Source organism: Canis lupus, chromosome 11 (genome assembly GCF_048164855.1).
Source record: "Canis lupus baileyi chromosome 11, mCanLup2.hap1, whole genome shotgun sequence".
Lineage (NCBI taxonomy): Eukaryota > Metazoa > Chordata > Mammalia > Carnivora > Canidae > Canis > Canis lupus.
This window is the reverse complement of record NC_132848.1, coordinates 66,138,384-66,166,332: the sequence shown is the minus strand read 5'-3', so window position 1 is coordinate 66,166,332 and position 27,949 is coordinate 66,138,384. Positions and strand designations below refer to the sequence as shown.

At 35.0% G+C, this 27,949-nt stretch overlaps 1 protein-coding gene across 6 annotated transcripts in view; it reads left to right on the top strand.

Moving 5' to 3' along the window:
• Window positions 1–27,949, top strand: part of WDPCP (WD repeat containing planar cell polarity effector) — a 429,099-nt gene that overhangs the window by 4,353 nt on the left and 396,797 nt on the right. For 2 of the 6 annotated variants that reach the window (XM_072768568.1, XM_072768572.1), the window contains one exon: window positions 20,638–20,754. The exons of 3 other annotated variants lie outside the window; for them this stretch is intronic. The gene's annotated coding sequence lies outside the window, so the exon portion shown is untranslated. Of the gene's footprint in view, window positions 1–20,378; window positions 20,523–20,637; window positions 20,755–27,949 lie in introns of those variants that run through there. One more of the 6 variants, XM_072768567.1, reaches the window with a different exon arrangement.

The window sequence follows — 27,949 nt, the reverse complement described above, 5'->3', positions numbered from 1 at the left end:
AATGGGGGTTAGGAGAGAAAGGAGCCTAGCTGGGGTATCTGTGTACTTTTAAAAATTTTAAATTCAGTTAGTTAACATATAATGTATTATTAGTTCCAGTGGTGGAGCTCAGTGATTCATCAGTCTTACTTAATACCCAGTACTCATTATGTCATGTGCTCTCCTTAATGTCCATCACCCAGGTACCTCATCCCCACGCTCCCTTCCTCTCCAGCAAAGCTCAGTTTGTTTCCTATGATTAAGAGTCTCTTGTGGTTTGTCTCTCTCTCTGATTTTGTCTTGTTTTATTTTTCCCTCCCTTCCCCTATAGTCTTCTGTTTTGTTTCTTAAATTCCACCTTTGAGTGAAATTCATATGATAATTGTCTTTCTCTGAATGACTTCACTTAGCATCATACCCTCTAGTTCCATCCATGTTGTTGCAAATGGCAAGGTTTCTTTTCTTTTCTTTTCTTTTCTTTTCTTTTCTTTTCTTTTCTTTTCTTTTCTTTTCTTTTCTTTCTTTCTTTCTTGATGGGTTGAGTAGTATTCTGTTGTGTGTGTGTGTATTTTTATATATCTCACATCTTTCTCCCATCTGTAGATGGACACTTGGGCTCTTTCCATAGTTTGGCTATGTGGACATTGCTGTTACAAACATTGGGGTTCAAGTGCCCCTTCAGATCACTACATTTGTATCTTTAGAATAGATACCCAGTAGTGCAATTGCTGGGCTGTAGGGTAGCTCTATTTTCAGCTTTTTGAGGAACTTCTATACTGTTTTCCAAAGTGGCCACATCAGCTTGCATTACCACCAGTAGTGTAAGAGGGCTCCCCTTTTCCCCACATCCTTGCCAACATCTGTCATTTTCTGACTTGTTAATTTTAGCAATTCTGACAGGTGTCAGGTGGTATCTCATTGTGGTTTTGATTTGTATTTCCCTGATGTGAAGTGATGTTGAGCATTTTTTCATGTGTCTGTTGGCCATTTGTATGTCTTTGGAGAAATGTCTGTTCATGTCTTCTGCCCATTTCTTGACTGGATTATTTATTCTTTGGGTGTTGAATTTTAAGTTCTTTATAGATTTTGTATACTAACCCTTTATCTGATAAGACAGTTGCAACTATCTTTTCCTTTTCTGTCTGTTGTATTTTGGTTTTGTCAGCTGTTTCCTTTGCTGTACAAAAACTTTTCATCTTGATAAAGTCCCAATAATTCATTTTTGCCTTTGTTTCCCTTGCCTTTGGAGAAGTGTCTCACAAGAAGTTCCTGTGGCCGAGGTCACAGAGGTTGTTGCAGGTGTTCTCCTCTAGGATTTTGATGGATACTTGTCTCATATTTAGGCCTTTCATCCATTTTGAGTCTGTTTTTGTGTATGGTGTAAGAAAATGGTCCAGTCTCATCCTTCTGCATGTGGCTTCCATTTTTCCCAACACCGTTTGTTGAAGAGATTGTCTTTTTTCTGTTGGATATCATTTCCTGCTTTGTTGAAGATTAGTTGACCATAGGGTTGAGGATCCATTTCTGGGTTCTGTATTCTGTTTCATTGATCTATGTATCTGTTTTTGTGCCCATACTGTCTTGATCATTACAGCTTTGTAATATAACTTGAAGTCCAAAATTGTGATGCTGCCTGCTTTGGTTTTTTTTTTTTTTTTTTTTTTTTTCTTTTTTTCAACATTCCTTTGGCTATTCAGGGTCTTTTCTGATTCCATTCAAATTTTAGGATTATTTGTTCCAGCTCTGTGAAAAATATTGATGGTGTTTTGATAGGAATTGCATTGTGTATGTAGATTGCCCTAGGTAGCATAGACATTGTAACAATATTTGTTCCTCCAATCCATGACCATGGAGCGTTTTTCCATTTCTTTTTGTCTCCCACAATTTCTTTCATGAGTGTTCTATAGTTTTCTGAGTTTTCAGATTCTTTATCTTTTTGGTTAGGTTTATTCTTAGGTACCTTACAGTTTTTGGTGCAATTGTAAATGGGGTTAACTCCTTTTTTTTTTTTTTAACTTTTTAAAAAATATTTTATTTATTCATGGTAGAGAGAGAGAGACAGGCAGAGACACAGGCAGAGGGAGAAGCAGGCTCCATGTAGGGATCCTGATGTGGGACTCGTTCCCGGGACTCCAGGATAATACCCTGGGTCAAAGGCAGGTGTTAAACCACTGAGTCACCCAAGCATCCACCTTTTTTGTTTTTTTTAACTTTTTTTTTTAATATTAAAAGTCAACACTTCATTTTTTTATTTTTTAAGATTATATTTATTTATTCACGATAGAGCGAGGCAGAGACACAGGCAGAGGGAGAAGCAGGCTCCATGCAGGAAGCCTGATGTGAGACTCGATTCTGGGACTCCAGGATTACTCCCTGGGCCGAAGGCAGGCGCTAAACCGCTGAGCCACCCAGGGATCCCCTGGGGTCAACTCCTTAATTTCTCTTTCTTCTGTCCCATTGTTAGTGTATAGAAATGCAACTGACTTCTGTGCATTGATTTTATATCTTGCCCCTTTGCTGAATTCCTGTATGAGTTCTAGCAATTTTGGGGTGGGGTCTTTCGGGTTTTCCACATGGAGTATCATGTCATCTGCAAAGAGTGAGAGCTTGACTTCTTCTTTGCCAATTCGGATGCCTTTTATTTATTTATTTAGTCTGATTATTGAGGCTAGTACTATGTTGAACCGCAGTGGTGGTAGTGGATATCCCTGCTGTGTTCCTGACTTTAGGGGAAGGGTATCTGTATACTTTAATGTATACAACAAGTCCATGTTCTTATGTGCTTTTAATGGATTGTCACATGTTTTGTTTGGATATGTTTGTATTCTTTATCTCTTTTCTAAGTTCTTCCTATTAGTATCTAGCTGGTTTTATGATTTTTAATATTTTAACTTTGGATTAAACAGACATGCTTTTTGTAAATCAGATTTCACCACAGTTGTCATTTCAATGAAGACGAAAGAACACGTCACTGAATACTTGCCCAAGGGTGCTTTAAATGTATAGGTGGGTGGAGAAAATATTAGATATTCATTTTATTATTTGTTCAACTGTACTCCCCACTCAGTTTAGCAAAGAGTATTTCCAGTTCCTTCCCAGGGATGTATGTTATGTATGTTGACACACATGCACATACACTCACTCTTGTGTATATAGATACATTTTGTAATTATAAAAAGAATGTCACATGAGTTTTTAAATAATAAAAAAATCAACTAATGCTTTTACTTATCCTCTACTAACTAGATATTATGGAAACTTGTTTATGTTACTGCTAATGGCTTTAAACATAAAAAAAATACTGTATAAGCACAGACGTGTCTATATTTTGTTGTAAATGTGTCCAAAGACATATAATTATGCCCATGTTTGAAGAAATTAAGATACAAAAAGACTGCAGTGGATCAATTTATAGCTTATAAGAGGTGAGAAAGAGTGGGAAGAGCTAGTCCTTGGACAGTATATGGAAGTGTGGGTAGAGCAGGGACAGGAGAATAGGCCAAAAAAGCAATTGGATGCAAAGAATTAACATGCTGAAGTGAAAGGGAGGAAAAAAAAATCTCACCAAACACATTTATTTTCATTTTACGTCTTATATGTTAGCCAACCTACTTGCTGTTCCTAAAACATGTCCTTTGGTTTTCTGCCTTCATGTTATATGTGCTTTTTCCTTAATTAGAATCTTATCCTCTGTTTTTGCCTTTTAAAAATACATTCCACCAGCCTCTTTCTAAAAGCTTTGGCCATTATGAAGCCTTTCTTTTCCTCCCCTTTTTAAAAAGTATTAGAGAAAATTTAAAACTTAAACGAGGAGACAGTAGTGTAATTTTCTCAGTCCATCAGCCAGCTTTAACAACCTGCCAGTCTTTTAAAATATGCCTTCTTGCTTTCCCCTTCCCCCAGCATTTTTAAACATACAGAAAAGCTGTTCGGTGAATAACCCTTTACAGTAGTCTGAGTTTAGTCAGGAGACAGAACTCTACTGGTTATTTGAAAATTTGATATGATGAAATGTATCTAGAACAAAGAGGGGTGGTTATATTAAAAGGCATAAAAGAGCTCTAAGGGTCCCAGAAGCCTTATGTTAAAGAGCAGCTAATATTTCTAGGTTGAGGAAGAAGGACAGGGCGCTTCTTCCCAGATCATGTATGCAAATCTGTTCAGAAAAGGCGTGTGTACCATTGCTACATGGTCTAGAAAACTGCCCTGCCCACTGTCAGTGGGGTGGCTAGAGCTGTGGCCACACCTGGAACTTGGTCCTCAGCAAGGCTCTTGCGCTCTCATGCAAAATAATAATAATAATAATAATAATAATAATAATAATAATAATATGATGATGATGATGATATAATAATGATGAAGATGATGGAGGCCTGAATTCAGAAGGGAGGTGTCTCTTTGCTGCTTGCACATTATTGGGTCACACCATTGCCCTCTCTAAAGCTGGAAAAGGAGAAATGTTTTATAGTGTCACAAGCAGGGCAAAGAAAAGTAGTTTTGGAGCTGAAGGATAGTAAATTGATAGCTGGCACGCCCCTATAGCCACCACCTAATTTCTACAATTGTTAAGCGTTTTGTTCTATTTACTTTATCATATATCAATACATCTCTCCATCCACAGGAAGTCTTTTTTGATTCCTCAGTCTAATGATCACTCTTTGTTTTAAATTTTGAGTTTTAAAATTATCTGTAAAACTGGTCTGTGGTGGGAAAATATCACTAATAGTGGTTCCCTCTAGATTGGAGTTGGGGTGGAAATTGGCTGCAGATGGTCAAGAGGGAACTTTTTAGGTGACAGTAATGTTCTTTATCTTGATAGCGGTTTGGATTAGAGTATAAGCATTTGTAAAATCTGCAGTTGAAATACTTAAGATTTGTACATTTCATATTTGTAAATTTTCTCTGAAAAAACTAAAAATAATAAGCTCCGGCTAATTTCAGGTGTGGTGAAGTATTTAGGTGTGAAACATATTTATGCCTTTAACTTTCTTTGAAATGCTTTATGGGCACCTGCCTGGCTCAGAGCATGTGACTTTTGATCGTGGAGTTAGGAGTTCGAGCTCCATGTTGGGCATAGGGATTACTTAAAAATAAAATCTTTATTTATTTTAAATATTTATTTATTCATGAGAGACAGAGACACCGAGAGAGAGAGAGAGAGAGAGAGAGAGGCAGAGACACAAGCAGAGGGAGAAGCAGGCTCCATGCAGGGAGCCCGAAGTGGGACTCTATCCTGGGTCTCCAGGATCACGCCCTGGGCTGAAAGCGGTACTAAACCGCTGAGCCACCCAGGCTGCCCAAAAATAAAATCTTTGAAAAGACAGATTGATGGATGTATAGAGAGATGAATAGTTATGCCCATAAAACAAAATTTAGATAAAGCAAATATAGTTACAGGAAATGCTGTGTAGTAAAATGTTAATTATAGAATTTAGGTGGTATTCATAGTGCAATGCTCTCAACTTTTCTGTATCAGTTATTAGACTGATAATTTCTTTGAGTTCAGAGACTATATCTTAAACATCTATGTATGCCTCATAGAACACAACACGTTGTCTTCCTCACAATAGGTACAAGAGAAACATCTTTGAAATTGCTCTTGTGGAAGCTTAGACTAACAAATAATCTTGGCTTAATGAACCTAATCAGTTTCCAACTTTTCTAGCTAAGCAGAAATTTTGTAAGTGCAAATTATATTGGAAAATGATTGGAAGAACTTGTGAAATGCTGAGCATATCTAAAATTTCACAGATATAATTTGACACTTTAATAAAAATTTATATATTACCAATTTTTGGTAAATAGCTTACTATTCATTTGAATACCAAATCATTTAGCTAAATTATCAGACTTAAACTATAGGCAGAATTAAGAACAATTTTGACTATAAAATATATATGTTGGAAAATTGTTTTTTTTTCAATATGATGTATTTATTATCTAGTATGCTTGGTTTGCCTGGGGAATATAATTGGCTCCCTCTAAGTGAAACTACTGAGAACTGTAGCTGGAGGCCCAGAAAATGGGCACATATTATTCCTACTGGTTTCATAACCTTGTTGCAGGCCTAAGAATTTCTATTACAAAATGCTTATTTTAAGATAGGGCTTTGCAAACTGTTGTCAAAAGATGGAATTAACTGGATAAGGATGGTTCTCCATAACATTGCTTTTACATCTAAGTCCCTTGTTCCCTTTTTACATTTCAGTGTCTTAATTCCCAAGTATGGTTTTGTAATACCCTCTTATATTTGGCTAAATTTAATTTTAAAGAATTGTGACACGTAGGAATTTAGTTATTTATAGATCAATTTAATATATAGCCCCTGAAAATGAATCAAGATTTCATGACTTACAGCTGGGATTTGTCATGTGACGTTTTGTTGGTCTGTCTAGTTCATACGAAAAAGAACTCAAAATGAAGGGAGGTGTTATTTTTTTAGGCCCTCAAAAATTATATTGTTTTACATTTTACAAAAAACACACAGATGGTGAATATGTATAATATTACATATGTATAAACTTGAGGTAGAGTGAATTTTATTCTCATTTTATAGTTTAAGAAACTCAATGTCAAAGGTTGTGACTTGTTCAAGTCTTTATAGCATGTCTAAGATCTTCTAACATTAAGAAGACAAACTGCAGGCCGAATTCATAGATTTTCAGGATAATTTGAAGGTTTTCTAGGTAGTTTGGTGGAGACAGGTGATCACAGAGGAAGACATAGACATGGCCAACATGCATATGAGAAAATGTTCTGCATCACTTGCCATCAGGGAAATACAAATCAAAACTACAATGAGATACCACCTCACACCAGTGAGAATGGGGAAAATTAACAAGGCAGGAAACAACAAATGTTGGAGAGGATGCGGAGAAAAGGGAACCCTCTTACACTGTTGGTGGGAATGTGAACTGGTGCAGCCACTCTGGAAAACTGTGTGGAGGTTCCTCAAACAGTTAAAAATATACCTGCCCTACGACCCAGCAATTGCACTGTTGGGGATCTACCCCAAAGATACAAATGCAATGAAACGCCGGGACACCTGCACCCCGATGTTTATAGCAGCAATGGCCACGATAGCCAAACTGTGGAAGGAGCCTCGGTGTCCAACAAAAGATGAATGGATAAAGAAGATGTGGTTTATGTATACAATGGAATATTACTCAGCTATTAGAAATGACAAATACCCACCATTTGCTTCAACGTGGATGGAACTGGAGGGTATTATGCTGAGTGAAGTAAGTCAGTCAGAGAAGGACAAACATTATATGTTCTCATTCATTTGGGGAATATAAATAATAGTGAAAGGGAATATAAGGGAAGGGAGAAGAAATGTGTGGGAAATATCAGAAAGGGAGACAGAACGTAAAGACTGATAACTCTGGGAAACAAACTAGGGGTGGTAGAAGGGGAGGAGGGCGGGAGGTGGGAGTGAATGGGTGACGGGCACTGGGTGTTATTCTGTATGTTAGTAAATTGAACACCAATAAAAAATAAAAAAAAAAAAAAAGAAGACAAACTGCATATCCCCCTCATACATTTAAAAATTAATGTCTGGGCGGCCCCGGTGGCTCAGCGGTTTAGCGCCACCCTCATCCCAGGGTGTGACCCTGTAGACCGGGGCTCCAGTCCCACGTTGGGCTCCCTGCGAGGAGCCTGCTTCTCTTGCTGCCTGTATCTCTGCCTCTCTTTCTCTCTGTCTCTCATGAATAAATAAATAAAATCTTAAAAAAATATAAATAAAAATTACCATCTAAAATGTATCATGTTTATACAATTGTGAAGGTTGTAATTTCCAATGTATTATGAGCATTGAATTTTTAAACAAAACTGTTAGATCGTTCTTTTGAAAACATGAGGTGGAATCTAAATATCCTCCTACCCTCATCTACTTAAAAAATAATAAAAGGTAAATACCTCTTCTTTGACACTCAGAAGTTGAAGTTTCTGTACATTGCTAATTTCAAACTTCCAGTACACTTCACTGACACAGTTTTATCTTACTTTAATAAATTGAATAAATTATTAAATTATATTTAATAAAATGTAATGCATTTTAATGCTAAAAAGCCTTTTTATGATCATACTGTCAGTTTTTATCACACAAATATAAATATAAATTGAAACTTTTTTTTAAATTTGTCATTTGTGGCTGTAAGTATGATAAACCTTTTATCATTACAGTTGTTAATAGTGTATAACTTGAGAAAACAAATATGTTATAAATTTAGATACTAAAAATTAAAAGCAAAAATTTCATGGAATGTATCTCAGTGGATGGAATTTTTCTTCCCTGATTAGTTTATATACATGTGTATAAATATTATTTGTGGTTAGAATGAGACTGGATTCTGTTTCAGATTTATTCCTGTTTTCCAGAGTTATAGATATAAGTGCTTAGAAACTTATTCACGTAAAAGGGGAATTATTTGAACCCCTTCCATGTTATTTGCAAAACAAAATCACAATGGTGGCTTGTTATCAGAAATTTTCAATGATGTAACTCATTTAAACCATTTCTTTAATTTGAAAACAAAAAAATTGAAAACCACCTGACTTCCAAAAGAATTTATTACCCTTTAGTCATTCAAAGCTTTACTAAAATTTGCCCAAAATTATACAGTCCCTCTTTGATTTAGTTACCTTGATTAATTCAATATGCTCTGAAAGTGTTAGGAAAAATTTAAATAGGATTTCATTGTGACCTTCCCCAAATAATATTTTTAATTAAATGAGTTCATCTTACCATATGTCTACATATGTTTAAATATTTCAAAGCCTTGGGATGGTTTATTTGAATTTTCAGTTTTGGATAAAATAATACCATGTTACCTAACTGATGAAGCTCAGTCAAATAAGGTTGACTTTCAAGAAAAAGTATAATTTCATTTTATTTTTTATTTTTTTAAAGATTTTATTTTTATTTATTCATGAGAGACACAGAGAGAGAGAGAGAGAGGCAATGACACAGGCAGAAGGAGAAGCAGGCTCTATGCAGGGAGCCCGACATGGGACTCGATTCCGGGTCTCCAGGATCACACCCTGGGCTGAAGGCAGCGCTAAACCGCTGAGCCACCCGGGCTGCCTGTATAACTTCATTTTAAATTAAATTAATGCATTAATACTCACTTTGAGGAATACTATAAAAACCACTGAGAAATAAATTATGGAATTCATTAGACAGAGATTATTAAACTAATAAATTCAAAATTAAACTGATGCAGAGATAAAATATTGTTTAAAATCATTTATTAAAATAACAATAATGCTATTTCTTCATTTCTTAACTTATAATAAAGTGATATATAGGGAACCTAAAATGAAAAATGATTTATGAAGTGAGAAATATGATAAAAGATGTGATATTCCTTCAGTAAGTAGATACCAAAGCTTTTGAGCTGCAGAGTGCTTAAGAATCATGTATACAAATTAGAAGTAACTACATAAATTTTGTTAGACTTCTTACATCTCAACCAATTGCTCCACTATCAGATTTTTCCTATGTATTTAATGAAGAAAGAAAATGAATTACTAGAAACAAGTTGGTGTGCTAGCAACTAGCATTTAATTTTACATTTTCATAACAAACTAGAAAATAACATTTTCTAAAATTGATTGATTGTAGTTGGAATAAATATTTCATTATGTAATTTGCTTTAAAATGTGGTTTGCATTAAATTTCTACTAAAGATTGGGCGTAGAGTGTCAGGGTGGCACTCATGGCATGGCACACAGCATGGTCTCTCTGGCTCTCCCACCTTCCTAGCTTCTAAGTTTATCAAAAATATCTCCCATGATCCTACTATGTAAATTTTGGTAACCAGTAAGGGAAAAGGGCTTTCCTCTGTTGTTATTCTTAAAATCTAATGGTTTCTGCCCTTGATTTATGGTGAATTTTTGAAGGGAGAGTTTTCTTAACCAGAAATCTCACTGCAGTCATACAGCAAAATAGCACATCTCCATACTTCAAGAAGGCCATAGACATGTATACCTCCCTCCCCACTTCCAATCCATATACACACAGCATCAGCTCTATGGTAGTTCATGGACCTTGTTCTGTTTACAGTTCAGTCCTAAGACAGATTAAGGAACACATTAGGACTTACTCGTTTGTAAATTACCTTTCACAGGTAATATGTTGCAAGAGAGGATTTTTGTTCTGGTGGGCATATTAGCACATTTCCAATTATACTAATAATAAGATTGTCTTCCCTGCCTTCTTGAAGAACCATCTCTGGTAATAATTAATATCAAGTAGCACAATATGTCACTGCAGTTTCTTTGTGAGTTTGAGTCTCCAGGTGGTTTCTGAATTCATCATAAGCATTTGCTTTTGTTAAGGCAGCAAACAATAGAGCATTAATCTGTTATGCTAGATTTGGAGATGTTTTTAATGTTTTTTTCCCCCCAGCTCAGCATTATTTAGGTGATGTTTAATTCAACTGACAGAAAATATTTGAAATACCATTCTAACAACATCCAACAGAGCTATTGAAGGAGCATTAAGTTTCAAATCCCTAAAATTGAATGTTGGTTCTTGATACTCTAGGTATTTTGGAGCTTACAAGATTTTATACTTACACAGTATGAAATTATTTAACCTCATTAATTTTATTTATAGCATATATAAAATTGGTATGATCTTGGTTAAAATCATTCATTTTAATGTTTTCTTTAATGAACTACAGTTAAAGTTCTTTATATAGCAATTTTGTTATAATCTGATTTCGTTTCATTGAAATGAGCAAAGTAATATTTAGGGAGTAATCTTAAGATACCTTTGCTGTTGGTTTAAGTATTAGCATATTTAGAAATATGTGTTTTACATAGCATCTGTATAATTAATAAAGAGCCATAGTAGAAAATAGTGTAATTAAAAACAGGATCTTTTATTTTTATTTTTTTATTTTTTAAAGATTTTGAGAGAAAGAGTATGAGAGAGCCAGTGAGCAAGAGAGAGAGTGCTTGCCTAGGGGTGGGAGGAGGGGCAGAGGGAGAAGTAGGCTCCCTACTGAGCAGATCTCAGGATTCCAGGATCAAGACCAGCCTGAAGCAGATGCTTAACTAACTGAGCCACCCAGGCACCCCCAAAACAGGATGGATTATTCATTTATTTATTTATTTTTAACAGGATCTTTTAAAAAGCAAGATTAAGACCTTGTGAAATAAATCAGAGACCAAATTATTATAAAGTTTTATTTTTTTTCCCCTGTGGTAAAATGCACATGAGTTTTACCATCTTAGCTATTTTTAAGTATACAGTTCAGTGGTATTAAATATCTTTATAATTTTTGGCAATCATCATCATCATCCATCCCCATAACACATTCCATCTTGTAAAGCTGAAATTCTATCCTATTAAACAATAACTCTCCATTTTACCCACCCCTCAGCCTATGACAACCACTATTACAAATTTTGTCTTTGTGATTTTGACTAGCCAAGTACCTCCACTTAAGTGGAATCACATAGTATTTGACTTTGTTGTTGCTCGTTTATTTCACTAAGCTGATGTCCTCAAGGGTTAGCCATGTTGTAGCAAATTGCAGAATATTATTTTAAAAGTGTATGTGTATGCTGCATTGTGCTTACCCCTTAATTTGTTGATGCACACTTGGGTTGCTTCCACATTTTAGCTATTGTAAATAGTGTTGCTGCAAACATGAGTGTACAAATATCTTTTTGAGGCCCTGATTTCAATTCTTTTAGGTAAATACTCAGAAGTGCAATTGCTAGATCATATGATAATGGTTTTTAATTTTTAAGAAACTATCATTTTACTTTCCATTTATAGTTGCTCCATTTTGCACTCCTACCAACATTGCAGGAGCTTCTGATTCCTCCACACCGTTGGCGACCAATGTAGATTTTCTGTTTTGTGTGTGTGTTTTTTTAATAGTAGCCATCCTAGTGGGTAAGAGGTTATACCTTAATCATAGTTGTTAATAAACTAGTGATTTGAACATCTTTTCATGTGCTGATTGACCATTCATATGTCTTCTTTGGAGAAATGTCTACTAAAATCTTTGCCCATTTTTGAATTGTATTTTTTTAAGATCATATTTTTTAAGTAATCTTCATATCCAGTGTGGTCTTTGACTCAAAACCCCGAGATCAAGAGTCACATGCTCTATCGGCTTAGCTAGCCACATACCCTGATTTTGTTTTTGTTGAGTTTTAGAATTTATAGATTCTGGATAGTAATCTCTTACCAGATGTATGATTTGAAATATTTTCACACATTTTGTGGGTTGCCATTTACTCTGTGGATTGTGTATCTTTTTTTTAGTTGTTTTTTCTTATAAACCTTTTCCAGGTAATTGTGGATATTCATCTTTAATAATAAATTAAAATTACACCAATGGTTGTTTCTCAAAGGTCATTTGTAACACAGAACCTGAAACAGTATCACTGAACATTTCCTATTCGATTACATAAAAAATCTATAGACCTTTCTTGCACATTGAATAGCTCCTGTACCAATTCATGACTTTTTAAGCAATTCATTGTTTCACTAAGGATAGTGCCTTTTGATGCATAAGATTTGAAATTTTTCATGTGGTTCCATTTGTCTATTTTTTCTTTTGTTACTAGGATATTTAGTGTCATATCCAAGAAATCATCACCAAATCTATGTCATGAGGCTTTCATCTTATGTATTCTTTTAAGAATTTTATTGTTTAGGGCCTTCACTTAGATCCTTGATCCATTTTTTTTTAAGATTATTTATTTATTCATGAGAGACACAGAGACAGAGAGAGAGAGGCACAGACACAGGCAGAAGGAGAAGCAGGCTCCACACAGGGAGCCCGGCGTGGAACTTGATCCTGGGTCTCCAGGATCAGGCCCTGGACCGAAGGCGGTGCTAAACCTTTGAGCCACCCGGGCTGCCCTTGATCCATTTTGAATTAATTTTTATATATGACATTAAGGAAGTGTCCAGCTTCATTTTTTTGCCTGTGCATATCCAGTTTTGCCAGCACCATTTGTTGAAAAGACTCCTTTTCCCACTTAATGGTCTTAGCACCCTTGTCAAAAGTCATTTGACCACATACATCAGGTTTTATTTCTGGGCTTTCTGTTCTGTTCCATTATCTATATATCTGTCTTTATGCCAAAACTATACTGTTTTAATTACTGTAGCTTTGTAGTAAGTTTTGAAATGAACAAATGGGTCCTCCAGTTTTGTGTTCTCCTTCCCTCCCCCTTCAATTATTTTTGGGTCTTTGGCATCCATAGAGATTTGATATGAATTTTAAGGTGAGTTTTTCTGTTTTCACACAGTATATCCTTGGGATTGCAATAAATCTGTAGATTGCTTTGAGTATTGACATTTTAACTAAATTGAGTATACCACACTGTGAACATGGGATGTGTTCCCATTTATTTATGTTGACTTTAATTTCTTTCAGCAGTATTTCATTTTCATTGAACAAGCCTTTCACTTCCTTGGTTAAGTTAATTCCTAAATATTTTATTGTTTTTGATGCTGTTGTAAATGGAATTGATTTTATGATTTCATTTTCAGATTGTTCATTGTTGGTGTATAGAAATGCAACTGATGTTTGCTTTTTGACTCTATCCTGCTAATTTGTTACTAGTTCTGACAGCTGTTTTGTGGAGTCTTTAGGGTTTTCTAAGTATAAAATCATCTCATCTGCAAACAGATCATTTTCCTTCTTCCTTTTTGCATGTTTTTATTCTTTTTTTTTTTTTTGCCTTTGCTCTAAGTAGAATTTCCAGTAATATGTTGAATAGAAATGGTGAAAAGTATCCATGTTACCTTGTCCCTGAAGTTAGAGGGAAAGCACTAAGATAATCTAAGCTTCTAAGTCTTTCACCATTGAGTATGATGTTTGCTGTGGATTTTTTATATATGGCTTTTATACTATGTTGAGGTAGTTTCTATATCTAATTTGTTGAGTGTCATCATGAAAAGATATTGAATTTTGTAAACTGCTTTTGCTACTATTTTGTTGAGCATTTTTACATCAATGTTCATAAGAGATACTAATTTGTAATTTTCTTAGTGTGTCTTTGTCTGGTTTTGGTACCAGTGTTATGCTGGCCTCTTAGAATGAGTTAGAAAGAGTTCCTTGGGATCCCTGGGTGGCGCAGCGGTTTGGCGCCTGCCTTTGGCCCAGGGCGCGATCCTGGAGACCCGGGATCGAATCCCACATCGGGCATCCCGGTGCATGGAGCCTGCTTATCCCTCTGCCTATGTCTCTGCCTCTCTCTCTCTCTCTATCATAAATAAGTGAAAATTGAAAAAAAAGACTAAAAAAAAAAAAAAAAAAAAAGAGTTCCTTTTTTTCAACTTTTTTGGATCACTTTGAGAAGAATTAATTCATTTTTCTGTAAATGGTAGAACTCACCTGTGACAGCTGCAGGACTTTTCTTTATTGGGAGATTTTTATTACTGATTCAATTTTCTTACTAGTTTTGGATCTATCCAGATTTTCTTTTTCTTCATGATTTAGTCTTGGTAGGTTTTGTGTTTCTATGAATTTGTCTGTTTCATCTACGTTATCTAGTTTTTGGCATACATTTGTTCATAGTAGTTCCTTATAATACCTTTAAGTTCTGTAGAATTAGTGTTAATGTCCACCCTTTAATTTCTGATTTTTACTTTGAGTAATTTGAGTCTTTTCTCCTTTTTACTTAGTCTGTCTAGTTTGAAAGTGTGTCTGGTTGATCTTTTCAAAGAGTCAACTTTTTGTTTCATTAATTTTCTCTTTTGCTTTTCTATTTCTTTATTTTTTTAATCTCTGCCCTAATCTTTATTATTTCCTTACTTCTGCTAGCTTTGGATTTAGTTCTCTTTTTTCTGGGTCTTTGAGTTGTAAAGTTAGGTTGTTGATTTGGTATCTTTTTTTTTTTTTAATGTAAGTTATGTATCGCTATAATTTTCCCCTTAGCACTGGTTTTGCTGTGTTCTATAATTGTTCACATGTTGTGTTTTTATTTTTGTTTCTAAGTGTTTTCTAACTTTTATTGTGATTTCTTCTTCGAAATGTTGTTTACAAGAATATTCTTAAAATTTCAAAATTTTATGAATATTCTAGTTTGATTTTAGTTACTGATTCCTAACTTCACTTTATAGTGGCCAGAGACTAGAGTTTGTACAGTAGCTTTTTAAGTATATTGAGACTTAATTTGTGGCATAATATATGGTGTATCCTGGAAATGTCCCATGTGTATTTGAGAACAATATGTGTGCCATTGTTTTGGGGTAGAGTTTCTATAATTAAGTGGGTCTCCTGAAGACAACATATAGTTGGGAACATATTTTTATCCATTCTTTTAATCTCTTTTGTTTGGAGAGTTTAATACATTTACATATGAAGTAGTTACTAATGAGAGACTTTGGTTATTGTGCTCTTTGTTTTCTGTATGTCCTATGGCCTTTTGGTTCCTCACTTCCTTCAATTTTGTCTTCTTTGATATATATATATATATATACACCTTATATATTATTATTATTATATATATTATATATAATTATATATTATATTAAACATATTATATATTATATATATAATTATATATATAATACCTTATATATTATTGGTATATGTATAAATATATATATATATATTTTTTGTAGTAAAGCATTAAATTCCTTCTCATTTCTCTTGAGTATATTGTGTAGTTAATTTCTTTGTGGTTACCATGCGGAATACATTTCACACCCTAAAGTCATAACACTCTAAACTCATACTGGTTTAGCTTCAGTAACATATAAAAAGTCTGTTCCTTTACAGCTCTAGCCCCGCTGTTTTAGTTGTTGATGTCACAATGTGTGCCCCCAAACATAAATATTTTTAAATGCATTAGTCTTCTAAGTTTAAGTCTTCTAAGTTATATAGGAAACAAGATTTGGATTTACAAACCAACCTGTTTAAGATCTGCCAAAGTGAATGTAGTAATCATTTTTAAAATGCTCTGGGGGTGCCTGGGTGGCTCAGTTGGTTAAGCATCTGACTTTGGCTCAGATCATGATCTTAGCAAGCCCAGAGTTGGCTCTGCATTCAGAAGGGAGACTGCTTGTCTCTCTCCCTTTGCCCCTCCCCTTTCCCGCTTGTGTTCTCTCTCTCTCCCCTCTTTCTCTAAGAAATAAAATTGTTTTAAAGAGCTTTTTTAAATACTCTGTATTCACTTTAGAAGACATTTGAGAATATCTGCAGAAACTGTTTTGCATCTCACCTAAACCAAATAATTTCCAAGATACCTATTATTCTTGCACTTAAAAGAGTACAACTCAAACTTTTTTTTTAATACCTAACTAGTAGCTATTTAGATCTGTATAATCCTTCAATTAAAAAAAATATATGGCATGTAAAACAAGACAAAATATAATCCATCAGGATTCTTTTTGATAAGTACTGTTTCCGGGACTATGAGCTACCTAACCTTTAGATTTTTTTCTAAGTAGAATTTATTGGTTTTTAACTTAACTGCCTAGCTATGTGATCTTGAACAATTTCTTGGTCTCTATAAGCTTCAGTTTTTTAATAAAAAGGGGATAATAACACAAAAGTGACCCTAAAGCCTGGAAACATAATTTAGCAATTCTCTTGTAGAGAGCCATTTCAATCAGGAGATGTATGAATGTTCATGAGCAGTTTCGAAGAGCAGAACTCTACACATTTGTCCATTAATAGGAAAATGAATGAATATATTGAAAATGAATGGACCATGACTACATATACCAATGTGGATGGTCATCAAAAATACAATGTTGAGTGAAAACAAATCATATAATATATACTGTATGACCCTATTTTTATAACATTTAAAAATGTGTAAAAATCCTATTTAGGGTTTTATTACATATATGATAAAATCCTATAGAGCCAGAGGAATGATTAATTCAGAAGTCATGATAGTGGATAGTGGCTTTTTTGATGGGGAGTAGAAGAGTGTTCTGTGATCTTCAGAGTATTGATAGTCTGCTTCTTAAGATATGGGGGTACACAAGTATTTGTTTAACTTATTCATTTGTATGTCTTTAGTATTTATTTTATATTTAAAATATTCATATACATTTGATCACACTTGTATGATACTTTATAAAAAGTCTATAGTGCTTAGAGGTGTTACTTTTATTATGAAATAACACCTTTGAAAAATATTTAAATCTCATGAATCTTCTACCCTAACAGACAAATTTACGTTTCTGTAAATCCCATTCAGATTTTCAAGGTTAGGTTTAAATTTATCATCTTGCCATTTGTTTTTTGTTTGTCCCATATGTTCTTTGTTCTCTTTTCTCTCCTTTTACTTCCCTTTTTTTTTTTTGATTGAGATTTTTTTTATGATTACATTTTATCTCTTGTTGACTTATTAGTGTTAAGAGTTTTGTTGCTTTTGTGACTGCTTTGGGGTTAATAGCATACGTCCTTTTCTCATATCTACCTTACGTGGTGTTATACCACCTCACTTATAGTGTAAGAACATTTGTCTAATCAAACTTTGAAAAGACAGAGAATCTTGAAAGCAGCAAGAGAGCCAGTCATCACACACGGAACTCTTCATTAGATGATCTACAGATTTCTCATCAGAAACTTTGGAGGCTAGAAAACAGTGGGCAAATATATTCAAAGTGTTAATGAAAAAAACTAACAAGCAAGAATCCTGTATCTGGCAAAACTGTCCTTCAAAAGTGAAAGAGAAAAAAAAAAGAAAAAAGCGAAAGAGAAATTAAGATATTCTCAAACATACAAAAGCTGAGGGTATTCATGACTGCAAGACCTGCCCTGGAAGAAAGGTGCAAGGCAGTTCTGCAAGGTGAAGTAAAAAGTGCAAGTTAAAGCCATATGTAGAAATAAAGATTCAATAAAGGTAAATACATTAGCAATTATAAAAGCCAGTATTACATAACAATGTTCTATAACTGCATTTTTTTCTATGTGACTTAAGAAAGTAATTCATTTAGGGAAAAAAAAAGCAATAATTAGTATATAAGCTAATATTACTATAATTTGGTTTGTAAATCCAAATCTTGTTTCCTATATAACTTAGAAGACTAATGCATTTAAAATTATTTATGTTTGGGGGCACACATTGTGACATCAACAACTAAAACAGTGGGGCTAGAGCTGTAAAGGAACAGACTTTTTTTTTCTGCCTAAGGGTTTTCTTTGTAAAATATTTATTATAGCACATAGTGGATGATGAAAAATGTTCTCAGTTTTGTATGATTGAAAAAGTCTTTGTTTTGGGAAGCTTGGGTGGCTCAGCAGTTGAGCATCTGCCTTCGGCTCCGGGTATGATTCCATGCTCCTGGATCGAGTCCCACATCAGGCTCCCTGCATGGAGCCTGCTTCTCCCTCTGCCTGTGTCTCTCCCTCTCTCTCTGTCTCTCATGAATAAATAAATAAAATCTTAAAAAAAAAAGAAAAGAAAAAGTCTTTGTTTTACCTTTTATTTTGAAAGATATTTTCACTGGGTATAAAATTCTAGGTTGACAGTTTTTCTTTCAGTACTATATAGAGATGGTGGTCCAGTGTTTTTTCAATTTGTCATGTTTCTTAAGTCATCTGCTGTCATCTTATCTTTCTTTTTGTATGTAAGTGTGTATTTTATTTATCACTGGTTTTTAGTAATATTATTACAATATTCCTTGGTTTAGTTTTTTTTCATGTTTATTATGCTTGGGTTCTTTGAGATTCTTGGATTAATGAATTTGTAGTTTTCAACAAATTTGGGGAAATTTGGTTATTATTTCTTCAAGTATGTTGTCCATCTCCCTCCTGTCACTATTTTGAGGATGCAAATTATATGTATAGTAGGCTGATTGAAGTAGTCCCACTGCTCACTGATGTTCTGTTCATTTTTTAAATTCATGTTTCTTTCTAGGTTTCGTTTTGTAAAGTTTTTATTTCTGTGTCTCCAAGGTCACTCCTTCCTTCCTTCTGTCTGTGTGTAACTGCTGTTAATTCTATTGTAGTTTTCATCTCACATGTTGTAGTTTTCATCTCTAGAAGTCTGATTTGGGTCTGTTTCATATCTTTCGTGTCTGCTAAATATTTTGAATCTATGAAATACATTGTGATTGCTTTAATGTTCTAGTCTCAATTATAAATGTCAGAGCTGAGTTGGTTTAGATTGAGTTTTCTTCTTATTCTGGATCATATTTTTATGTTCTTTGGATGCTTGGTAATTTTGTATTGCATGCCAGATGCTTTAAATATTATTTTTTGGGTGTTGGATATTTTTATTTCTCTATAAATAATTTTGAACTTTATTCTGGGATGCAGTTGAGTTACTTGGAAACAGTTGGATCTTTTAGGACTTGCTTTTAAGATTTATTAGGTAAAACTGAATAGTGTTCAGCCTAAGGCTAATAATTGTTCATTCCTGAGGCAAGAGTTTTCTGGATACTCTATACAATCACTGTAAATTACTAAATTTTTATGTCAGGCTGGTGGGAGCAGGCACTATTCTTAGCCCCATATGAGTGCCTACCACATTTATCTTTAATCATTTTGGGTCTTTCCCTGATCTTGTGAAAGTTTCTTATATGCCTGTATTGTCAGTTATTAGCTAAATTCTCAAGGAGAACCCTCTGAAGATCTCTGTAGTCCTCCCTCTATTGGCTGTCTTCTCTCCAGAGAATTTTAACCAAATTGTCCTCCCCAGTCTTTCAGCACTATTTCCTCAACCCAAGTTGTTTCCTGGACTCCTGATTTCCCCTATTCTGTATCATACTTTCTCCTAACACAGCTTCAATATGCCTACCAGTTTTGTTTTTAGTTTCTATTCTCTTTTTGGTAAACAAGAACCCCTTTTCTTGCAAGATCAGCTGGGTTTTTTTTTCTTCTTCTTCTTCTTCTATGGGCCAAGCATTGTACTGGTTTTCTCTGTGTTTGTCTTGTTCTTGATGGGAGCTGTTGGAAATGGTGAGTGCTTTTCTTGAGAGATTTGGCCTCATCCACAACCCAACAGCTAGTCCTTGGTACAGCCTGGAGAGCTCCTTGGAAACTGATGCGCCAACAGGAGGCTCCATCAGCCTTGAGCACTGGGATGGATTAGGTCATTTTCTAAGGAAGAACATTCTACTCCTCCAATCTAAAGTTTCCTTGCAAACTCAAATGGGGAAATTGCTTTCCAAATGGATAAGCTCAAGTGAGAATAAAAAATACCTTTTACTAGGCAGCAGGGCAGTACCTTTATTAGTCAGTGTTAGAATAAAAACAAGCCCTTCATGAGGTAATAGAACCCTTCTTTGGACCTAAATCGATTTTTATGTTTGTTCTGCTTTTAATTGTTTCTGGAAAAGTGATTTGTAGTCCAAAGTGGCTTTCTGTGTTATAGGTGCTATGTTATATAATACTGTTCTTACTAAAAGGTCATTATTTACTTATTTATGATAGTCACAGAGAGAGAAAGAGAGAGAGGCAGAGACACAGGCAGAGGGAGAAGCAGGCTCCATGCACCGGGAGCCCGATGTGGGATTCAATCCCGGGTCTCCAGGATCGCGCCCCAGGCCAAAGGCAGGCACCAAACCGCTGCGCCACCCAGGGATCCCCTAAAAGGTCATTTTTGCTTGTTTTGATTTTTTAAAAAATTTCGGATCCAGGTTATGTTTATTTTAATTTTTCATTTTATTTCTTTTTAAAGTTTTTCTTCCTCTTATTTCTCCTGCTTTAGCAACCCTCCATCATCTGCCAGAGGAATGGGAAGGAATGAGGGCACTTAGTTTATTCTTTTTAAAAAATTTTCCAAACCAATTGGCTGGATATCGTCAGAAGAGTCACCTTTTCCCTGGTGAGTTTGTTACATAAGGTGGAACCTCATTAATTATAAATATGACCCTGTAGGAACCTAGGTTATGTTTATTACTAAAGATAAGGCCATCTTGGCCTGGTCGTCCCTTTAGGATCTGTGTTGTCCATCCCTGATAACCAGGCTGAGCCTGGCTCATGAACAGGACAGCTCCTTAAAGAGGTACCTTGTTATGTAAGAAAGTTCTGTAGAATAGTGGTGACTAAAATCTCTTTTGGTAAAATGAGGTTGTTAAAGAATTTACATAATAAATCCAAAACTTAGAGATTTGAAGTGTATTGGCATGTTTTTTTTCTTTTTTTTATTATTTTACTTTATTTTTTTTCATCATGATAAGCGTGCTCTTTAATCTCCGTCTCCTATTTCACTGCCACCCCCACACTCATCTGCCCCCCAGGCAATCATCAGTCTGTTCTCTAGAGTTAAGTATTTTTTTGTTTAAGATTTTATTTATTCATGAGAGACACGGAGAGAGAGGCAGGCAGAGACATAGGCAGAGGGAGAAGCAGGCTCCATGCAGGGAGCCTGATGTGGGACTCGATCCCGGGACCGTGGGATCATGCCCTGAGCCGAAGGCAGATGCTCAACCACTGAGCCACCCAGGCGTCCCAGAATCTATTTCTTGATTAGTCATTTCTCTCTTTTTTTCTTTGCTTGTTTTATATCTTAAATTCCACACATAAGTGAGATCATATGATATTTGTTTTTCCCTGAATTAGTTTATTTAGCATTATATTCTCTAGCTCTATCGTGTTGTTGGAAATGCCAGTATTTCATCTTTTTTGTAGCTGAGTAATATTCCACTGACTATACATAACACATCTGCTTTATCCATTCATCTATACTTGGGCTGCTTCCGTAGTTTGGTTATTGTAAATAATGCTGTAATAAACATAGGAATGTGTGTATCCTTTTGAACTAGTATTTTTGTATTTTTTGAGTAAACACCCAGTAGTATGATGACTGAATTATAGAGTAGTTCCATTTTTTGAGGAATATCCATGATGTTTTCCACAGTGGCTGCACCAGTTTGCACTCTTACCAACTGTACACAAGTGTTCCTATTTCTCTACATCCTCTCTAACACTTGTGGTTTCTTGTGTTTTTTATTTTAGGCTTTCTGACAGGTATGAAGTGATATCTGATTGTAGTTTTGATTTGCATTTCCCTGATGATGAGTGATGTTAAGCATATTTTCACGTGCCTGTTGGCAATCTCTATGTCTTCTTTGAAGAAATGTCTGTTCATGTTTTCTGCCCATTTTTTAATTGACTATTTGGTTTCTGGGGGCATTGAGTTGTATCAATTTTTTTTTTTATGTATTTCAGATACTAACCTTTTATCAGATAGTCCATTTGCAAATATTCTCTCCCGTTCAGGAGGTTGTCATTTAGTCTTGTTGATTGTTCCCTTTGTTGTACTTTCTTTTTGGGAAATAAGAACTTTTTCTTGCAAGCTCAGCTATTTTTAAATATCTTTTTTTGAAATAATTTGAGTTTGTTGAAAATTGTAAGAATAACTTCTGAGATCTCTTATCTATATTTACCAATTAATGTCCAGTCACATTTGCTTTATTATACTTGTTCTCCCTCTTTCTTTACTTTCCCTCCAAATGATATTTTTTTCTGAACCATTTGATACTAAAGTTGCAGACATTATGCTCTTTTGTACTCCAATATTCTTCAGTGAATATTTTCTAAGAATTGGGATGTTCTTCTGCATAACCACCGAACAATGTAAAATTCAGAAAATTTAACAGTCTTCTTCCTGTGTTTCTCCTTTGCTATTTATACAGAACAGGTCACTTCTGACACTTCTAGTCATCAAATGTATGGGGATTTTTCCTACAGCAAATAATTCTGCTACACCAGCTGACTCTCCTGCAATTCTATTCAATTCTGACACTGTCTACCTGAAGATAGTGTCAGAGTCCATGGTTAAGGCCCTAGTCCCTTGAGACAGCTCCTCACTTTAGTGCCAAAGGCAAGTGGTACATTTCCAGGTTACCCATAACTTCTGTCCACGTTGAATGCAAATCAGAGGCAGATTTGATGTTTTGCCAAAGCAGCTCACAGAACTCAAGGAAACATCTATTTATGTGTACTAGTGTTTCATATAATAAAGGATAGGATAAATGATACATATGTTAGCCAGATAAACAGATAGGGCAAAGTCTGGGAGGGTCATGAGTACAGGAGCTTTTATTTCTATGGAGTTGATAAGCATTATCCTCTGGGTACACAGATATGTTCATCAATCTGAAAGCTCTCTGATCTCCACAATATTGAGATTTTTATTGAGTTTTCATCATGTAGTCATGATAAATTATTAACTACATTTCTAGCCCCTTTCCCCTCCAGCGAATGGGGAGATAAGAATGAAAATTCCAAAGTCTTAATCATGGTTTGGTTTCCTGTGACCAATCTTGATCCAGGAGCCCACTTCATTAGAACAAAAAATATTCCTATCATCCAGAAAATTCCAAGGGACTTAGGAGTCCTATATCAAAACCAGGGTCAAAGGCCAAATATTCACCTAGAAAAAATGGATAAATGCGTAGAAACATATAATCTTCCAAGACTGAATCATGAAGCAATAAAAAAATTCGAATAGACAGTTAACCAGCAAGATTGAACCAGTAATCAAAAACCTTCAAACAAACAAAAGCCCAGGACTACATGGCTTCACTGGTGAATTCTGCCAAACATTCATAAAAGATTTAATGCCTGTCCTTCTCAAACTGATCCAAAAATTTGAAGAGGAGGGATTGCTACTAAACACATTTTATGAGGCCAGCATTATCTTGATACTGAAACCAGACAAGGATACCATATAAAAGAAGAAAGAGAGAGAGAGAGAGAGAAACAAACAAAGAAAGAAAGAAAAGAAAAAAGAAAAGAAAAGAAAAGAAAATTAGAGGCCAATATCCCTAAAGAAAATAGATGCAAAAATCCTCAAGATTAGCAAACTGAGTTCAGCAATACATTAAAAAGATCATACACCATAATCGGGTGGGATTTAGTCTAGAAATGCAGCAGTGGTTTAACATCTGCAAATCAGTCATTGTGATATATTACATTAACAAAATGAAAGATAAAAATCATGTCATCACTTCAATAGTTGTAGGGAAAAAAGACACTTGACAGAATTCAAGATCCATTTATGATAAAACCTCTGAATAAAGCAGGTGTAGATGGAATGTACCTCAACATAAAAGATCACATATCACAAACCCACATCTGACATTGTACTCAGTGGTGAAAAGCTGGATGCTTTTCCTCTAAGATCAGGAAAAAGACAAGGATGCCCACTCTTATCACTTTTATTTGACATAGTATTTATTAGAAGTCCTTGCTGGAGCAATTAGGCAAGAAAAAAATTTAAAAAATAAAAGGCATCCAAATTGTAAAGCAAAAGGTAAAACTTTCATAATTTACAGGTGACCACCCAGGCACCCCAACATTTTTAAAAAGATTTTAAGTAATCTCTACACCCATTGTGGGGCTTCAACTTACAACCCTGAGATCAAGAGTTGCTTGCTAGCCAAGCATCCCAACATTTTTTTCTTCAACACACGATGTTCTTTTCCCTTTGTAATTAATAATCAGTGGTGAAATACTTTGTATGTTAAAATCCTTTTTCTCATCAAAATTTAACCAATAGTTTTAGCTCTGATGATGATTTTTTCTTGAATCAGTTATTCCTAAGATGGTAAAATGCTTTTCAAAGTCTGTCATTTTCAACATTTATTAGATGTCATTCTGCTGTAAGTTTGTTTTCCCTTATCCATTTATCAATCTATCATCTATTCTTACTGCCAACACTTCTGACACCAAATGTATGTATTTTCTACACCAAGCAATCATCCAGTTCTCTGTGGACACCAATTTTGTGTTCTACAAGTCAGTTCAATTCTGACGCTATCTGGAGTTAGCAAGACCCTATAGGTTAAGGGCTCAGTTACACGAGACTGCTCCCCGTTTCAGAGCCATCATAAGTCCAGACATCCTATAATTCTGACCAATTGGCTATAAATCACAGGTTTCCACAATCGCTCCTTGGGTTCAGTAATTTGTTAGAATGGCTCAGGAGATAGGTTATTTACTATTACTGATTTACTATAAAGGATACAACTCAGGAACAGCCAAACAAAAGAGATGTATAGGACAAGGCATGGGGGAAGTGGTATGGAACTTTCATGCCTTCTCTGGGCATGTCACTCTCCCAGCACCTTCATGTGTTAAAAAGAAACCCTGAAAGTTCTCCGAACTCTGTAGTTACTATGGAGATTTCATTATGTAGGCATGATTGATAAAATCATTGGCCGTTATTGATGAACTCCTTTTCTAGCCTCTCTTGCCTCCTTGGAGGTCCTGAGGTGGGACTGGAAGTTTTCACCCTTTAATCGTACGTGATCTTTCTGATGACCAGTGCCCTTCCTGAAACTATCTGGGAGCACCTCAGCCAAGAATCATCATCTCATTTGTACTACCAAAGTCACTGTTAACACTAAGGAAACTGCTAGGGATTTAGAAACTCTTTTGCTGGAGAATCAGGAATGAACACCAAATGTTTATTATATCACAGTATCACTATCTAATCTATCTAGTTAGTATAGACTTGATTTTTTTTTTAGTGAATTACATTAGTATCTTAAGGGTTTATTTTTCTTTAAGTAAATTATAGTGACTTTTTTTCTACTTTGACGTGACTTACTATGAGGAAATGAGCTAAAATCAAAACCAAAGGTCTTCTATTTAGCATTCTTAGTTTTTTAAGAACAGAGATGACCTCAGATGTGTTGTCATTTTGAAGCTATACCGTAAGGATGCACATAATGAGAGGAAAAGGACAAATCTGAACAATTTGGCAAGACCTCTGGGAACCTAGGGAAAGTCAGACTGTGAGATTTTAGTCCTATTTTCCCTTTCCCCAAACAGGAACAAATAGAACAATTATGTAAGCCTCATGGCTCCTTGGAGGACATTCTGAGACTCTCAGAAGGTTATGGATTCTTGGTTATCTTGTCCATGTAGTTCACAGACCTACTAGATTAGATTAGTAACCTGACTTCTTTTTAAGTCTTTCTGCTTTTTTCCCTACTCTTAACTGTCTGGTATATCCATAATTGCTGAGAAAAAGACAGAGAGGGAGAGAGGCATGAGAAGTTGTCACCGTTGCTGCTTGGGCAGAGCCTCCCCCACCAAAACCCTCGTAGTTTGCTTAACAATCTTCGGACTATGTCAAGTGCCCATTCCCAGTTCACTCAGGTGTATGTATGGAGTCATGATTTTCAGAACACATTCCTTTTCATGGAATGTCCTATGGCTAGCTCCCTTGTAATAGGGTTGTTGGAGAGGGCATTTTCCCTAAGTCACTATTATGGATATAGTTTATAAGATGTATCTGCATCCTAGTTCTTCACCCTTTCAGAACAGAGCCTTACACTGTCTATAGGCAATATATAAGCTAAGTGATTGACTTTCTGAGTTATTTTCAGAATATTAATATGTGATATTTATTTTAATTTAGTTTCAGTAATGCTGGTGTAAAACTTAGACAAGGATTTTCAATAATGTAATATCTGGTATTCATTGAAAGTATTATGAAAGCATGATTGTTAATTAAGTTTGCCTCATTAATTTAGCCTGATTAAGAGGTATAAATATAATTGTATATTTCCTTATACTTTCGTGTTACTACAATGATATCATTTAGTATTTTCCTTAAAAGAGCTATTTAGTACATTCTTTGAAAATCTGTGTAGACTAGACTGTTTGCCCTTAACATTTTCCAGAAGCCCAAAATTGACTTCCCACATTGTGTAATTTGCTTCTGAAAATTTTCTGCATTGAGTTTCACTTGTTCATGTGTTCTTGTAATTTAATATGACTGAAATATTAATAACTAATTGTTTAAAGTAGAATAATTCAGTTAATTCCATGTATAATTAAAAAATTTAAATACATTAACATTTCACAACAGTCTGTGATTGGGATTAGAACTGTTTGTGTTTGCTATTCAAATACTCAGCATAATATTTGATATTTGGATAAAATGCTATTTTCATATTAAGTATATTTGTTTAAAATTTTAGAGGGTATATACTAGGGAGCTTGGAAAATTTTCATTTAACATAAAATTATTTGATTATTTTCAGATATTAAAAATGCAGAACAGTTTTTTGGAATCTCACAGGCTTATATGATTTTGCAGGTTTGCATCCTTTAATGATATGTGTCTTTTTTCTGTCATACATAAAACATTTGATCTCTAGGTTTTGCTCAAAATAGAATAAAGGATGGGAAAAGTGAGATGAACTACCCTTTCAGTTCTTTTCTAGAGAACATAAAACTATCCCATTTCTTTTAAGCAGACTGTCCCAAATGATTAACTTTATTTCTTTTTTTTTATGATAGTCACACAGAGAGAGAGAGAGAGAGGCAGAGACACAGGCAGAGGGAGAAGCAGGCTCCATGCACCGGGAGCCCAACGTGGGATTCGATCCCGGATCTCTAGGATCGCGCCCTAGGCCAAAGGCAGGCGCCAAACCGCTGCGCCACCCAGGGATCCCTGATTAACTTTATTTCACAAGAAGAAACACATCTTTATTTTAAAGTACAATACTTGGGATCCCTGGGTGGCTCAGCGGTTTAGTGCCTGCCTTCAGCTCAGGGCGTGATCCTGGAGTCCCAGGATCGAGTCCCATGTTGGGCTCCTTGCATGGAGCCTGCTTCTCCCTCTGCCTGTGTCTCTGCCTCTCTCTCTCTCTCTGTATCTCATGAATAAATAAATAAAATCTTAAAAAAAAAGGGTACAATACTTTTGTACATTGCGTGAATTGTTAAATGTGTTGACTTTTTAAAAAGCTGCCTGACGGAATCAACTATTTACAACAAGCCCAGGCCAGCCAGAACTACTCGCGAAGAGCATATAGACTTACTGAAGTTGAAACTACAACAAAGCAAGATTATTCTAGAGACATGAAGTCTGAGTTTTGGCTTCAGGAAATATCACTTTGAAATTACTCTCTAGGTAGAATTAAATAAGAGTTTGAAATATGTATTTAAAATGAATGAAGTTGCTATATACTCAATAGAACTCATTGCCAAAGGATTTTAAAAACATTTTGGTTACTGTTGTTTTAAATGCTTTAAGAATGTTTGAAACTGAATTG